The sequence below is a fragment of the Dreissena polymorpha genome, chromosome 8, assembly GCF_020536995.1.
Source record: "Dreissena polymorpha isolate Duluth1 chromosome 8, UMN_Dpol_1.0, whole genome shotgun sequence".
Classification (NCBI taxonomy): domain Eukaryota; kingdom Metazoa; phylum Mollusca; class Bivalvia; order Myida; family Dreissenidae; genus Dreissena; species Dreissena polymorpha.
This window is the reverse complement of record NC_068362.1, coordinates 37,696,628-37,713,587: the sequence shown is the minus strand read 5'-3', so window position 1 is coordinate 37,713,587 and position 16,960 is coordinate 37,696,628. Positions and strand designations below refer to the sequence as shown.

Here is a 16,960-nt window from a genome sequence, read left to right as displayed (position 1 = left end):
ATGTTGAAATATGTAAATTTAATAAACAACATATTGTTATGCAAACAAACAACATTAAACTGAACGTAGCAGCTTTGAACTATAGGATTGTTGTTTTGTAAGAAGGCGGATATCCCTGCTCAGATATAATTCAGTATGCAGTTCACCTTAGACATAATGACTAGTACATGCCCTCCATATCAATATATACTACTCAGTATTCTATAGGATTGTTGTAATGTCAGAAGGTGGATATCCCTGATCAGATATAATTCAGTATGCAGTTCACCTTAGACATAATGACTAGTACATGCCCACCATATCAATATATACTATTCTACAAATGCATTGTATAAAGGATTATGTTAACACGTCAGGTCAGGCCTTGGGAGACTTATAATATGTGCTCTGAATATTTTAATGACAGGCCCATGAAAACCTGGGATATGTAAAACATTTAACATATCTCTGTGTATGAAAGATTTACCATATCTGTGCAAATTTCACAAGTCTTTTTAAATCAAGTTGCGTATGTGTATGCACCGTCTATTAAATGTGTTCAATGTATACAGTCTCTTATAATTCCATTAGGAATGGTTATGTGTGGTTTTATGTCCAATTGCCTATGTATAAAATGTTTACATGGATGAGACTTGAATAAATAAATACATACTTATATATTAACATAAACCATCATTTACTAATTAGAAGGCATGCCACAACAGCCATTACAATGTACGTGTTTTTTTTAAATCTGAGTTTGGGGAAAGAGCCTGGCCTCTTTTAGGGGAAAAAATCGCGCGAAAGGCCAGGTTTTGTGGAAAATACGGAGTCTTAAATAATCAATTTTAACATATTTTACTGTTTTTAAAACAAATTCTTGGCAACAGATAATTTAATTATTCAAACAGTGTCCGACAAATCCATTGCCCGGAGCCCGGGGGCTACCGAAATTTTTCATCGGGCTACTGAAATTTGCCAGCTGACGCCCGCCGGGCTACTATAAATCCATAAGAGCGGTAGCCCGGTTTATTGACAGACATACGTAGAATAAACTCGCTGACCATGAGTTTGTACACTGTGTATTGCTTATAATCCGATAACAAAGTGCAATCAATTATCTAATCAGTCACCGATCACTTGCGGTAATGTCTTAAACAGTAACAGTGTATTTTAATCATCCAATCAGAATCAACATTTGTCGTCTGCTAATAATATAATGAGAGCCGGTTGGATAGTTGGCGCACATGATGCGACATCATTTCGCAGTATGGAATTCTTTGTTAACCGCAACAATGAATAATACCGACAACGTTTTTGATGTCGTTAAATATCCAAGGACGCCGAACATTAAATAAATTTAAACAATAGCAGATTCTTCAAAACGGTAACGAAACCGAAAATGAATATTAATAACAACGGTGTGAACGCGGTTAACACCTGCTAATTAGTTTGCAGTGTCAATTAATAATTGGATTAATCGACTATTAATCAATAATCCCATAATTATGCCCGATTTATATTTTTAAAACCAAATTATGGGTGGGTAATATAGACGATTAGAGTCATAAACAAAAACGTTTGAAATTTTCTAAAGTGTCAAATGAATTTCGGCATATGGATCTATTTAAAGATATAATGAAATAAGCTCCCAATCAGGACCGTTGTATTGCAACATGCGTAAATCACCTGCCACGGTTTGCACGCGTTGTGTACAGCTATTTTAGATAACAAAATTCTTCATTTAATAAATGAATTTCTTTGTCCAGATAAAAAGCGCGCGAAGATTGGCGTTAGTGTATTTATTTGTGAATAAAAATTTCGTAGCGGGTACAACAGTGAGATCATTTAATTTCCATTAAAAGTATCGTTGTGAATTTCAACTAAAGTACCGGGTTATCTCGCGAATTATTTGGCACTGACATTTCCTCTTAATAAAATATAATGTAAACACGCTGTATCGTTACCGTTACGCTGTATCAGTTCCTTCATTATTGAAACAATAATTGTATTGTTTACTGACTGCACACAAGTGTCGTAACATACGGATGCAATACGTAAATTCATACAGTACTTAAAGTCGGACACAAGTAAATAAATGATTTAATACTCTTGATTTCTTGAAACTCGGTATTTGTTGTTAAAAAGGGCAATTTCATTGATTAACACCATACGAGTCAATCGTATTAATCATCTAAACGCTTTATTTACGTTTCCGACTTAACGTACTGTCCGAATTTATGTACACATACATGTGCACATACATGTTATATCTACATGTAGTATATATTTTCTTTGGTACATTTACATTTAAGCACACGGTGCCTGTACTGTAACATTGATTTACGATATTAACTGTGTACATCAGACTACTTGCTGTATTATGTATATGTATGTATACATATTATGTATATATAAATGAAGAAATAATATAAAGATGAAAACCTGCCTCTTATCATTTTGTAGGAAAATTTTATGGGCTACCAAATATTTTTATTGGTAGCCCAGTGGGCTACCTGAAAAATAAGAAATTTGTCGGACACTGAATTCAATATTCATCTTTTTTTCTACATTGGATCAGGTTACTAGTAACTAATATAATTAAAGGTTTTGAATTTTTTTTTTATATTTCATTGTTTGGGGAATAATTACGTCTAGGGGAAAGGCCCGATGTCTAGGGAAAAGGGCCGATATTCGACGGGTCTCAAAGAAGGGAAAAAACATGATGTATCACATTTTATATTATCATAAGAATTAGAACTGGTGTTAATGAATTCAAACAAATCTGCGTCAGTGTCAATATTGTGGCATATTTTCATATACTTCAATGAAAAATACATAATATATAAATTTTCGGAAATGATATAACATATTATGTTGGTTTGTACACAAGCAGTATTAAACTAGAATGAACTAGTTCTTTATATGTATAATACTGCACAGACATATAGATCTAGACTCAAGAGAATTCTAATTTCTAATTTTGCAATTCTAATTAAATGTTTGATGCTGTCTTAAATGTCCAACATTTATGATTGTTAAACATTAGACGTTTTTATATAAATTCAAATTTATAAAACAAGAAGAACTATTTTACTTTTCTCACATTTTCCCTCTTTTTCAGTTAACGCCTCCCAAAGTTAAGGGGACAATATGGAGCGAAAAGTCATAGCTCTTAGTCGTAATGTATGGTTGACGAACCAGTTATCAAACACCTAAGAACTTACCTAAAATTACATTAAAATTGAAACACTTAAAATGACAAAAACATTTTGTTTTAACAAATGACTAACAGTTCAATCTTTGAATAAGTTATCTGTTAAGTTTTCCAGCAAATACCATTCAAGAATTCATAACAATGATTCCCTGATTATTGTCACCTCTAGCAGACAAAACAAAATGGCGGATGATGTTAACATGACCTATTACCGGACACTTCATAAATACTACTCCGGTATATACAAAGTAACATGACTATCACGTGACCCGGACACGGCGATAAAATGTGCGTCTGCTGCAATCAAAATTGCAAACGGAAATATGCTTTTTGTGAGTAAATGTACGTTTTGATAAATGAATTCTAAAAGTAATAGCAAACAACACATAAAACCGTGTAAAAAAAAAAATAAACGCATTCCTTTAACCTGTTTTCGGCGCATTGGTTTCAAGCTAAGTTGGCAAGTAGGTCATGAACTTCATGAACAACCATTTGTTTATCGATGTGACGTCATGCACACTTTTACCCATGTAAATAAGAACCGAAACAAAACGTCCGATAATAGGTTCTGTTCGATAACAGGTACTTAAAGCAGTCTCATGTTCGGTCATACAGCTTTTCCGTTGGTCGTAGATGTCAGCGTTTCAATTAAAATGTAAGAATGAATACAACGGCTGTTTTCTGAGTCTGTATCATTGGGTGTCGTTATATATAGGTTATGAGTCAAATAAATCAGGGATTCCAAAGTGAGCTACTTTTAGAATTATGATTTACACTAATTGTCTCAATTTAGAAACTGGTACGTCAGTCGTACTGTAGCGTATTAATGTCTAGTAACTATTATATATCGTAAATCGCAATCAGGATGATATTAAAATGTACAGTTCGAGAAACGTCACGGCATTAAATATCACGTCAATACCAAATTTTTATGGTATAAAATACAAAACGTACCGTCGTTATAATAGAGTATTGGAAATCGAAACTAGTAAATAGTAGTACAAGTAAAAACTAGTAAATAAAATGCTAGTTCAAATGAACAAATTTATGCGAGGCAAAAATTTAGCCACACAAAGATGCTATAATAAATGTACACATATACTTTCATGTAAAAGTCCTTCCATAAAACTCAGATTCGCGCCGATACTGCTGAAAATATATCTGAAAAAATGGCAACTTCCATTAAAGGGTGGTCGCCTTAATCACGTACAGCTCATAATCCCGTGCCTTCCGTTTTGGTACCCGTCTTTATGTCTTTGATGTCAACTACTTATATCCGCATACAGATAAAACTAGTTCCGTTTATCAAATGCCTTACGTTGAAGTAATATATATTAAATGTTTTAACCTTTTAAGTAATATTCAGATAATAATAAAGCGAAAGTTGTATTAAATAGAGGATATTTGTTGGATCCGGTGGATTATCGATTTTAATTCACGAGTGTTCATAGAAAATATATATTTTCTATGATCACGAGTGAATTTAAATCGCTAATCCACCGAATCCAACAAATTTTCTTTTTATTGAATGCATTTTTCACAGTTTATATACATCGTTAAAGAGTTTAACTAACGAATTTTGCTGGGAAAATGACGTCATTTCGTCAAAACAATGACGTCATTTCACAGTAAACAATGAACATTATCGATAATTCTCACTGATAATTTTCACTGTTTCAAACAGTGAAATAATCAGTTTTAAATCAATGATATTTCTCTATAAACCACCGGAAAGCATTAAATAAAACACATCTATTAAACCGTGTATTTGTGACATTTGTAGTGACCAAAATGCAACCAAATCACAATGTTGTAATAATTGCTGGGTAAGCAATTCACTTTGACTTTTTGACTTAATACAGTAACGTTTAAAGGACGTCTTTTCGACGTCTTTTAAAAGACGTCATTATTATATCGCAAAAACACGTCTTTTCGACGTTTTTAAAAAGACGTCATTATCATGTTGCTAAAAACACGTTGAAAAAACGTTTATTTTACAATTTCCTCAAACGTTTTTATAGTGTTACGTTATAACGACGTCATTTTTACGTCTTTTAAAAGACGTCATTAATATGATAATAGGTGCTACCAAATTTACGGGCAAAAGCTTATTTGATGTTTGTTAAAGATAACACAGGTTATATATGTCAGCACATGATAATGCACCAAAACATTCAATTTCTTTACAAAACAATATGTAATTTAGCAAAGCAATAAAATATAATTTGTTTTAATCTTAAACAAGTTTATGAAGCTATGCTTTATGTATAGTAACCCCTTGTACTGTTTTCAAACTCTTAAACATGTATTTCATTTTTTGTTTACTTTTAAAAACAATGTTAGAATTAAAAAAAATATAAAAAAAACGCGAAACTGTGTTTTATTGATGTTTTCCATATGCAGGGATGCCATTTATGTTTTAGGGCGAGATTATTTCTAAAACGATTTTATTTAACTTAAGCATAAAAAAGAAAGGTGCCGAACTTCATTATTTTGGTCCCATGTCTAAATCATCGATATCGTAAATGTATCCCCTGCATATGTAAATGAAAAACTTTTTGTACTCAATTAATGTTAATAAACATATAAATGCAACAATGCTTGCGGGAGTGTTTGCATCTATCTTGAAAGAAGTGCATAGACCTCATTCACTGCGCAAAATTACACAGACCAGAAATATCACCTTTGGCTTTGGACACAATACTCTTTGCATATCTTCCGCACTGTTAGAGCTTATGTCATGAAATGTGGTAAACTTATTGTATTTTTCTGAATCCTCAGGAATTTACAGTTGGTAAAAACTATCGCTTATGGCATACACAGATTGAACATTACCCGGTTGGTGCTAAGGAGAAAATACTAGTAGCAAAAATTTAGATTTATGATGAAGACCCACATCATAAGCTTAGCGCTAAATATATGAGTGTACCTGTCACTTTATGTGTGAGACAAAAAATAAACAACAACATACTTATTATCACGAATTTACTGTTATCAACAAGAATTGTTTTACCAGTAAATAATTTACCAAACCATATTTAAATAAAATATAATCAAATATTTTTCACCTGAATTTAATTTCATTATATCGTTTATTTTCATTTCATTTAATTCATTTTCATGTTTTGAAAGTAAAGATATTCAGTCATTATGGAATGTGGCATTAAACATACAGACAGCAGCTGCGTATTGCATGTGAATGAGGCAGTTTCCACATGAATATAACTAAAAAATAACAACCCGATTATTAAACTGCATGTTCATCCCAATTGATTAAAGTCAAGTTTTTGAATGTTCAAGCTCATAAACAAAATAACACATCCAGTATGTTCTTTTTTACCCTTATCTTCTCGCCCTTGTTTCTGTGCACTCAACACATATAGTATTAGACACACTGTTATGAGTGTGCATATGTTTGGATAAGTTCCTACCACGTGTTTGTTAGTTCAAAAACACGCTCAGTCATGGCACTTAATGTCAATGAGTTGACTTCATAAAAAATGGAGAGCCAAAAAAAATACTCCACTCATCCAGTACGCCTTCTATGAAGAAATTATAACAAGCAGTCATCAAATAAAATGAATACCGTATCCTACACTTTCGCTTCTTATATGGTCTTCAAAAAATAATCAGAGACAGTTGACAAGACTAAACTTCTGCTTTTCGCTTATTCGCATTTTTTTCAAAGTGTCAGCATTATTTGACATTCATTTGACATGCCTGATTGCAAATTGTTAATTTCACTACTCTTTCGCATTGTTTTCACACCTAATATTTGTTATGCTGTATATTCTTTTTGCTTACAGACATACAGAGTCTCTTCACAATAATTGCAGTTTCTTTACAGTCCACTAACGTTGAACATTACAGAGTCACAATTGCTAATGTTTCAGTCCCGGTCAAGCTTTATAGGTCCAGAATTGCTTTGTTGTTGAGTACAAAGCACGCAGTCAGTTTTGCTCAGCAGAATGCTGCATGGAATGTGTGAAGTCCAGCATTTGACAGAGCAGCTTCTAAAAGAAAATCAAAGAGAATCCATAACATGTACATATGAATTAGTCTATTTCCAATGTGCATGTAAGCACAATTTGATTTTTTACAGTTTGAAACAGTTTGGTACAAAAATGATCGAGTATGAGTCGGAGATGCAATATTGTTTACAATCACAACGTAACTTAATACATCACAAAAGAAAGGGTCTTTAGAATAATCACGTAGAATATACTCAAGAAATAACTCCAAAACTTAATAAAATGATAACTTTTATGTTCCATTAGTTTGACTGAATAATAATCATAATGACCTTAAATTAAAAATCGGCGAAATTTTGTATGTGCCGAAAACAGCTCCCATGCTATCAAAGGTAATCTTTAGCAATATAATTACAGATTGATGTTTTATGTAACCAAACGCAATATTTTAATTGAATAATTACTTACCAATCGAGTGCATTCCATTAATTTATTAAATTTCAACAATGTAAACATCCACCAGAGTATGTCAGTTTCAATTTTCACTTCTTAATGACGTATTGACGAAAGCAGTGACGTCACACAGACATGTATAGTTGTCGACAAAAGAAACGCGGCCGTTCATGTTGTGAACAAATTAAACTTTTAAACAATTGTTTATTTATGATAAGGGATAATATTAACTGTAGAATATTGGGTTCATTGAAGAAGTTAATTCGAAACTAATCTTATTCGATATTGTAAACCGGAAGTACGCAAATAATTTAGACGGGTTATCTTTTTTAAGATTTTGTTAACAACATCTAGAGCAATTTTCAATTTGCAATGCATTATGGGAAACAGGAAGTGTCACACAGGGAGGCAAACAGACGTATTTTGATCGTAGAAAATCATATAATGCAAGGAGATAGAGTACCATTACCTACAAAATAATAAATTTCTTGTCGTATTTTTTATTGAGGAATGCATCTACGTGTCATGTAGCGTTTGTAGAAGTGCCTATGTTGCTCCAGCGGTCTTTGATTTTCCATCGCGAAAATAGATGAGGGCAGGAATTATTTGACTTGAAAGCCTATAATGTAATGTCTCTCTGTATTTCAGAAAATTGATACAGTGGAAAAATCAGGGTCTATACAAAAATAGAAGCGATGCATAAGTCATATGCTTACAAGCAAAAAAAATGGATATTACCAAAATAAAAAGGGTAAACGGTTGGCCTATATTTAGGTTCACACAGTAAAATCCTGACGAATAAAAAAGTATTAAATATGAATTCATTTGCATTAAAATACGTCGTGTGTAAAAGTTGCTATTTCTTGAGAAGAAACACGCTGCCCAAATGTCGATCCTACTTTAACAACGTTGTTTGAAATGCTCACGACATAAAAAATATTTCCAGATTGAAAAATGTTTGTCTACACACAAATGTACGATTGCCAGTTGGGAAATCAATACTGTCAGTGTGTGCTTTAAATTAAATTTAAATATGATCAAATGTGGAAAGTGAAGATATAAACGAGACCTCAATGCACCCTTCTTATAGATTAGACAAAAACATGTATGCGCATTTGAAATACCGTCCTTAAAAATTTCACGAGGTTTGTGTGTCTCTTTTCTTCTGAATGGTTCGCTTATTTGTTATGAAGGGCCTTAAAAGTATGCTTTTTCGGACACAAACTAGTTTAACGAATTAACAAACAGGATGCTACGTTCAATTAACGCCGACGCTCCCAATTGAAGCCTTCATGTCAATGTCCAAATAATTTGAGGTGATGTGGGTATGTTATGAGTGTGTATTTAAAACATTCAACCAAGTATAACAACTTAATGAGAAGCGGAATTGAAACTATGCGAAACCGTCATTTTGTGTTAACAGTAATTTTTACGTTCTGAATTTGTGTTAAGTCCGAAATAAGGTCAATGGCTGAATATGATCAGGTAGTTTGGATGTGGTGAATTTTTGCGTCTATATAGTCCATGCAAATATAAACGCTTTGTTATATGCAGTATTCAAGTCAGACGAAACGGGTAATTTTGGATTGATGGATAAACGAACAAAGCCAATATAATTGTATAATTGTTTATTTAAATGAAAAATTGTCTCGTAGTTTGTCGATCGTAAAATATAATGTAGATACTATACTTCGGCTTAAAATTTATACCATATTATTCTCTTTAAATTCCAATATTTACTTATGTGGGCATGAATTATGGTCTTAAGATTCACCAATTGCCAATAATGTCGATAGCTACCTATTTCACACATTGCTAATAATGTCGATAGCTACCTATTTGCTGTTTTATAACGATGCTTTTATAACGATCAGTATAGTAGTTTACTTATTGCAGGTGTTTGGAGTGTTAAAACTGGTAATCATTATATTCCATTCGATGTTATAAGTAGTGCAATTGGACCAGATATTTCCAGACACCGAGCCTCAGTAGACGAGGAATGTAATACACGTGAAATCGATTACTCGATTTTAACAAAGCGGCCTCGTTACGAATTGCTAACGGTCGAATCGGCGATGCTGGTTGGTGTACACATTTTAGTAAATAGCCATGTAGTACAATAAAAGCCTTCTCGGTTGTGAGCGACAAGAATAATTCGCTTATAAATTGTTTCTATGTTTTGCCATTTAGCACGTTCAGCAACACAGCGCCCGTTTACTTTGACATTGATGTAAACTCACTACACGTAGATAATTCTTCAAACGGTACATCGGTAATGGAGCGTTCATGCTAAAATGGTCTGAAGAACATGAGCTCAATTGTTGACGGGTTATACATTATATTTTGAATACCCATACGGAAAAGAAAAAAAATATTAATTCGTGTGAGTTAAGCATTCTTCAAAAACAAAAACCAATATAAAATCATTTTCGAGCGAAATATAATACTGGATATAGCCGAATAAAACTTAATGAAATCCGATAATAATAATAATTTTCATATGTATTTTATTTCCTTAAAGGCTACTTGTTAAGACAATGTCGCATGTTTTAATGATGCCATGATTTCAAAGAAAATGACCAAACTTTTCTATTCTTAAATGATGCTATTACGACGGACGCAATTTTTGATGGCAATTAAACGTTTAAAACCTAACAAATCTCCGCTTAATAATTCACTGAATGAAATTATAATTAATTCGTACGTACTGGCAAAGCGTGTTGAAAATTAGGCCGAAGAAACAAGTACTGATATACAGTTTAGTTTCCGGTCCAGTGTTTGCACTATCGACGCCATTTTAACAGAACTTTTTTTAAGTTGAATATATGCTATGAAAACATTTCCCCGGTTAATATGTGCCTTTTTAAAAGGCATTTAACCGTATTATTATTATAGTACGGATGGCTGCGTCAGTATTGATTTATTTTAGTTTTTTAAGTCATTTTATTCTTCGCCTTTGACATTCGGACATCGGACAAACAGCTGAGGAGTTACAAATAAGTCTTTAAAATGGATACTTACTTATATTGAAAAATGTTGCTAAGAAGTAAATACCGAGAAAAACAAAATAATTTTTTAAATATATCATTTCTGCAATTGAATGCAAAAAATGTTAATAAATTATATGTATTGTATGGTGAAGTTTCTTGTTTTTGTTGATATCGTTTTATAGGATTGTTTAAATGAATATTAGTAGCAATATAAATTATTTCAAAATCTCTTTTGTTTTCAGTAATGCTGAGATTTCAAATAAAATCACGTTGAATATATTTAAGAACATTATCGGTGAGTAAACTAAATTCTGCCAATCGCATTACCTGGACATCATTTTTAATTGAAATATTGCTGTTTTTTTAACCTAAACTGATAATATTCGCCAATAAAATTGTATCCAGTTTTTTTTTTAATAGAACGATATGAATCGCAATGTTCAGTAAACATTTACAAAATAAACACACAAAAAAACACAGAAAGCTCATTTTATATTATTCCAACATAAAATCAACATTTATTAATTGACCGTTTCAACATGCTGATACATAAATATCCCATAAATATATACAAGCATTATATACACAGTGATACAATATTTTCATTTGCAATTAACGTATTATATTAAAAAAAGTATAACATTAAAATTAATATATCGAATAATATCTTACTTGTATCCGTTAGTATCTAGGAACCACTGTGAATGGAACTAAAGTGAGCAAACGTGTATGTCAATACAACAATTAAAATCGATATATTTGTCAATTGTATTTATGCCCCTGTAACCGTTTTGGTCATGTATTGGTGATTTCATTATACAAACAAAATAACACGAAATTTGATCGGTCTGTTAACAAAATAGGCACAATTATGCCACAGTTTGATATTGGTATTATTTTAATGTTAACAGTTTTGTTTTGTTGAATAGCACTCTTTACTTATCATTGGTACCGCAAATTGAATTTGTTCCATACTTAAATTGTTTGAACCGTTTCGTAAATAAAATAGCAGAGACGTAATAAAACAAATACATACTATTTGTTTACACAAACAACGAAAACAAATTTAACTGTTTTGTTCTTATACTGCTATGAAATATATGTACCTCACAGGCAGTATATGTTACGTATCATTTAAAAGCTTATATCATTAAATTAACATAAAATGTTTTAAAACATTATATTTTATTGTAACCGTTAAATAAGAATCGTTTTCTTTAATAGTTTAATCCGTTTGTTTATCTTAAGTAAACAATTAAGTCGAGTATTCTTATACATCTGGATTTTTGTCATCAGAAATCAACTTGTTTAGTTGAAGATTTTGATATTTAAGATTGTTTAAAGTACTCTTTTCACACGATATGCTCAACTGACACAGGTTTGCTGTCGGTGCAATAAATACTTATAATTTCGTTATTTGTTGGCCTCATGTTTAATTATTGCCTGAATGGTTTTCAATATGATTTATTTCCTGTCGATTGATCAATTGAATGAATTCATTATGTTGAATTCTACAGATCTTTACAATACAAAACAATATTAAAATTATACTTGTACATGTGATCAGGCGAAGTATTGTGTTGTATTTAACAGTAACGTGAATTAATAAAACGACAATAAAATTCAAGTAGACAAGTCCCGGGGATAGGAATCTGGATTCCCAATTTTGCATGCTCATGTAGACAGTAATCTCCCTTTCCTATTGATATCGAATGCGATGAAACAGAAAAGTAAAATGTACAGTTTATATCTCAATGAGATACTTATTATAGCTAAGGAATATTATACAAACTTAAAATATGCTGACCCCATTTGCTCATCTCATCGGGACAAATAAAGTAAACAAAATAACATGAAAATTGCCACTTATGCTATTGCTATTAAAACGGTATATCAAACATTATATTACACAATTTGTGATTGCTATGACGGCATCACAAATATATTATTATTAATTATTGTATTACTATTATGACAGCGTTAAAAAAGATTGGTATTCAAGTAAAGAGGGCTTGTATCAGGCTCGTAAAATAAATAGAAACAATAACGACCGTCACCTTTTTTGTTGATATTAACATATATATAATATTAACATAAGATAATAAACTTGGTAGAAAAGATAACATGCATCAGATGATCACTTTATTGACTTCAATGTGACACTATAACTCAATTGAAAAAAAAGAATGTGTAATGCGTTTTAACATTTCACATGTGTGTGTTATTGTCTTTTGGTTTGTTTTGTTGGATTATTAACTAAAATGTGACACTATAACGTAATTTAAAAAGAGAATGTGTAATGCGTTTTAACATTTCACATTTGTGTTATTGTCTTTTATTTTGTTAGTTAGATTGTTCGCAATTTTCAACAGTATATAAGTCATATCACGGTAGTCAGTGACAAACCACACTTTTCCTCTAGTTTACCTGTGTTTTGTGCACATACACATGAAGACTTTTCTTACGCAACACTTTTTAAACTTTAACGTTTCACCATTTCCAGGTGCAAAAATATTAAACTAAACATACCCCACGTGCTAAAGCGCCCGATCATCACCGATGCATTATTTTGTGGTGAGCTTGCTCAGAATGTAGTAAACAAGTTTGCATTAAAAAAAAATATATAGTCATGTTTGTGAGCCCTTCCAGTTTAAAAAAAGTGGGGACACACGAGAAAAATGGAGATCTTTAGACATACAGTCTTTTACCTCTAAAATTAGTCTTGACCACTGACGATTGCTTTATTTCCTCTTATAGTCGCACGATTCAACACTCGTTTAGAATTGTTCAAACAGAGAAAATCATCAATATGTTTTCAAAATATTCTTTAAGAATTGCTGTAATTTAGAAGCAACGAATTGTCATTGCTCATCACTAGTTTATCTTTCACAAACCAATTATAACCATGATAATTTTAACTGTCAATGTTTGTGAAAAGTTCGTTTTGAGGTACCTTTTTAGCTGTCATTGTTACACATTTGGACCTGTGGAAGATATATTGCAAATGGGGCATTCATTAACGATGTTATTGATTTAATTGCATGTTCTAAAATTAGGTAAAATCATCATATAAATGTGTATTGTTTCCTTCAAGAGACCGATAATTTCCGCCATGTTCTTAGATTTGGTAAGTTTTCAATTTCGGATTGGATGCTTCAATCCATCGCATACCAATAAAACTTTCTATTTATTCATTCAGATAGGTCTAACTTTAGGCAAAAGCGATTTAACAAATTGTTCATATTGCGCTTTCAAATACCGTATTGAAAATAATTATGGAATGACAGATCATCTGTTCTGATCAATTCCTTAACTGTTAAGCCCGCTAAGCTTCCGTAAACAGCAGCGAAAGACCGCGAGTTTGATCATTGACTCTGAAACATTTTCTGAAATGTCCGATACTGATGACTTGAACGCGAAATATACATCGACATATGTGTCATTCATGGGACAAATCTAGTTGTGGAGTATATTAGGTACACACGTCCGACAATGAGCGTTTTTGCCGATTTAAGGAGCTTTAGAAGTACACAAAAAATGAAATTAGCCACAGACTGGGCGTCCTTCATCTCTCGGTCAACGAACACCTCTAAAGCATGTTTTGCTATGTTAAGTCCAAGACACGCCTTCAGCCAATTAGTTCTTTCTTGTTCAGAGAATACATCTGCAAGACCCGCCATTGTTATTCATTGTTAACGCCACCTTAAAAGAACACAATGTGTACCGAATGTATTCATATATAAGCTAGATGCAAGTAGAAAAATGTACTGATAAATTTATATTATTAGCAATATATTCAAACGGGTAAAACGTTAACTATAATAAGATAAATACCGTCCAATTCCAATTCCAAAGCACTAAATATGATTAAGAACTATACTGAACGGTCCTCCTTAAGCAACAATACATTATTTATTACTTAATTCATCTCTAGATCATATATCAACGTGCAATTTTGGACGATGAGCGTATACATAACATTTTATGTGAAGTGATCCTTGATTCAATCAATTATTATTCAATGAAAAATATCTCTCAAAAATAAAAAAGTCACACGTTGACTCAATCTAAAAACAAACTTACAGCTAAAATAATTCAACAATCAATTTATTAATTTCAATCCAAAATTAATAAATACGTATTTATTTCTATTTGATCAGAATTATAGATGTCAACCAACTGCTTTAAAGACACATTTTTATCGTTGAAAACGTATATTTTAAGCTGAATACCGATGGAATCTTCATCCATGTATTAATATGGGTCCTTTTAAGTTCCCATTCGCTTCAAATTGTAGACGTTAGTGCCTTTACAACCACGATATTAACTGGATATTGTTGGGCAAGCAAACATTTGTAACATGTCATTTTAATGGGAATTATGAAACTCCATAAAGATTGTAAGGAGTAAAGTTCAAATCAACATCCTCTCGTCTCTTATTAAATACAATACAGGTCAATACATACATCACTACACTATACATAAAAGCTTAGGGTCCGCCTAAGGACTTTCCATACAAATCAAAAGGGATTTTAATCGATTGAATGGCTCGTAGAAACCAACACAGGTAGGAATTAAACGTTACTTATGTTGTCATGTTCCAATCATAACTGTAACCCGTTTACCTCCAGGGTGGTCATCCTATTGACTTGGTTTCCACTACTCCTCAGAGGGGTCTTATTATTACAGGTTTAAAACTTCAGCAAAAAGTTGTACCCAAACTTTTATTAAAGATTTATATCATTGATATTAATTTAGAAAACAAGTGGTGCGTGACGTTAATGTCACGTGATCTATGCTATTGCGAGACTCCACCAATACCTATTATTACTTAATGGTGCCTAACAAATATGGGTAGAACTTGAAAAAGTAGTTCTTAACAAGCTACTACACAATACGGCATCCGTATATAATAAGCAAACATTGCATCTTTTTGATTGTATTCATGTGAAAACGGTAGCAAAAAATCTTTATTGTAATTCTGAGCTTGGTTCTTGTTGAAAAAGGCAACATAACTATTTTGAAAGCGGCAGTTGTTTAGTTGGTATTGAAACTGAAACGCGCGGTCGCACGCACTCGCGACCATTGTGTTTATAAATCAAACTTTCTACAAGCAGGCTCGACAAAAATCGTATAATCTCAAGTATGTTTCTTTTTGTTAGCATAAGTATTTTTTAGTTAGAATAAAAAACATGGTCAATATACATGTGATAAAATGCGATTTAACTACGCATATGCATACAAGAACCATTTTAGAGCACAATGTATGCACACACAATATGAACCTTTTATTGATACAACGTGCTGAGAAAGACGTATGATTCTTTATATGTATCAATAAATATATATCACTTGAATGTGTATATTATCTTGATCCGTGTTTCCAGGCTTTATTAAAGAACAGTTATTTATTTTTTCACCAATTATCCGGTGCACGTAAACTTAATGTCCTAACCTCTTTAAACGAAATTGCAGACGTTTTTTGAAGTCATCTGTTATTAAGTTCTGTTATGTTCCGTTGCCGTTTCTCGTATGGACCGGTAACGTTACACTATTTCCTCTATCAATTTGTATTTGATTTGATTGTGCGTCGCATTATTATTCCGTAAATTTCATTTCTTTTAAGAATGAATCGAATAATGTCAGATTCGTTGAATTATATCAAAGATCCGCTATGACGTCATATTTATCGACACCTGAGTAAATGTAATATGCTAGCAAAAATAGCTTTTAAAAAGACTGATTATGTTTACGTTTAGAGTCAATATTCAAACAGATTTTATCGCAATATATAGAGAATAACATGTTTATAATATATCAGGTTTATCATGCGAGGCTTAAAAAACAAAAAGCACGAGCCTTGGCGAGTGTTTTAATCGTTTTCGTGCCGAGGATGATAAACTTGATATATAATCAACACTTATCTATTATTCTATTTGTCCTACGTTTCATTCAGTAAACCTTTTTATTTAAACAAAATTAGTTTAACTGGATAATTTCGGTAGATGTATGACGTCATTGTTTCGAAAAAAATGACGCCATTTCGTTCCGTGGTTTTTGGGGAAAATCATACAGGCGCCTAATCAAGTACAATTACTGTTTCGGAGGCTTTTGAGTGGTGATCAGATAAATTAAAATGAAAAAAAAAAAAAACGATTAATATGAAATTCCAAGGAAATTTCATTACATATTAACTTTTGACACTACTGTTGCTAAAAAAAAATATTTATAATAAATTGTACTTTTTTTGAGAAATTTAGCTTCTTTATCAGTTGAAGTACACAACAAATATTGGTATATTTATAATAATGTGCAACATACATACCTTGATTTAATAGTGGTTTTGTCTT

At 31.9% G+C, this 16,960-nt stretch overlaps 2 protein-coding genes across 3 annotated transcripts in view; both read right to left on the bottom strand.

Annotated features, from left to right (window-relative positions):
• Window positions 1–16,960, bottom strand: part of LOC127843272 (uncharacterized) — a 224,718-nt gene that overhangs the window by 107,549 nt on the left and 100,209 nt on the right. The window lies entirely within an intron of this gene.
• The window catches only part of LOC127843273 (coatomer subunit beta'-like), a 258,575-nt gene that overhangs the window by 191,765 nt on the left and 49,850 nt on the right, over window positions 1–16,960 (bottom strand). The gene's annotated exons all lie outside the window — the stretch shown is intronic.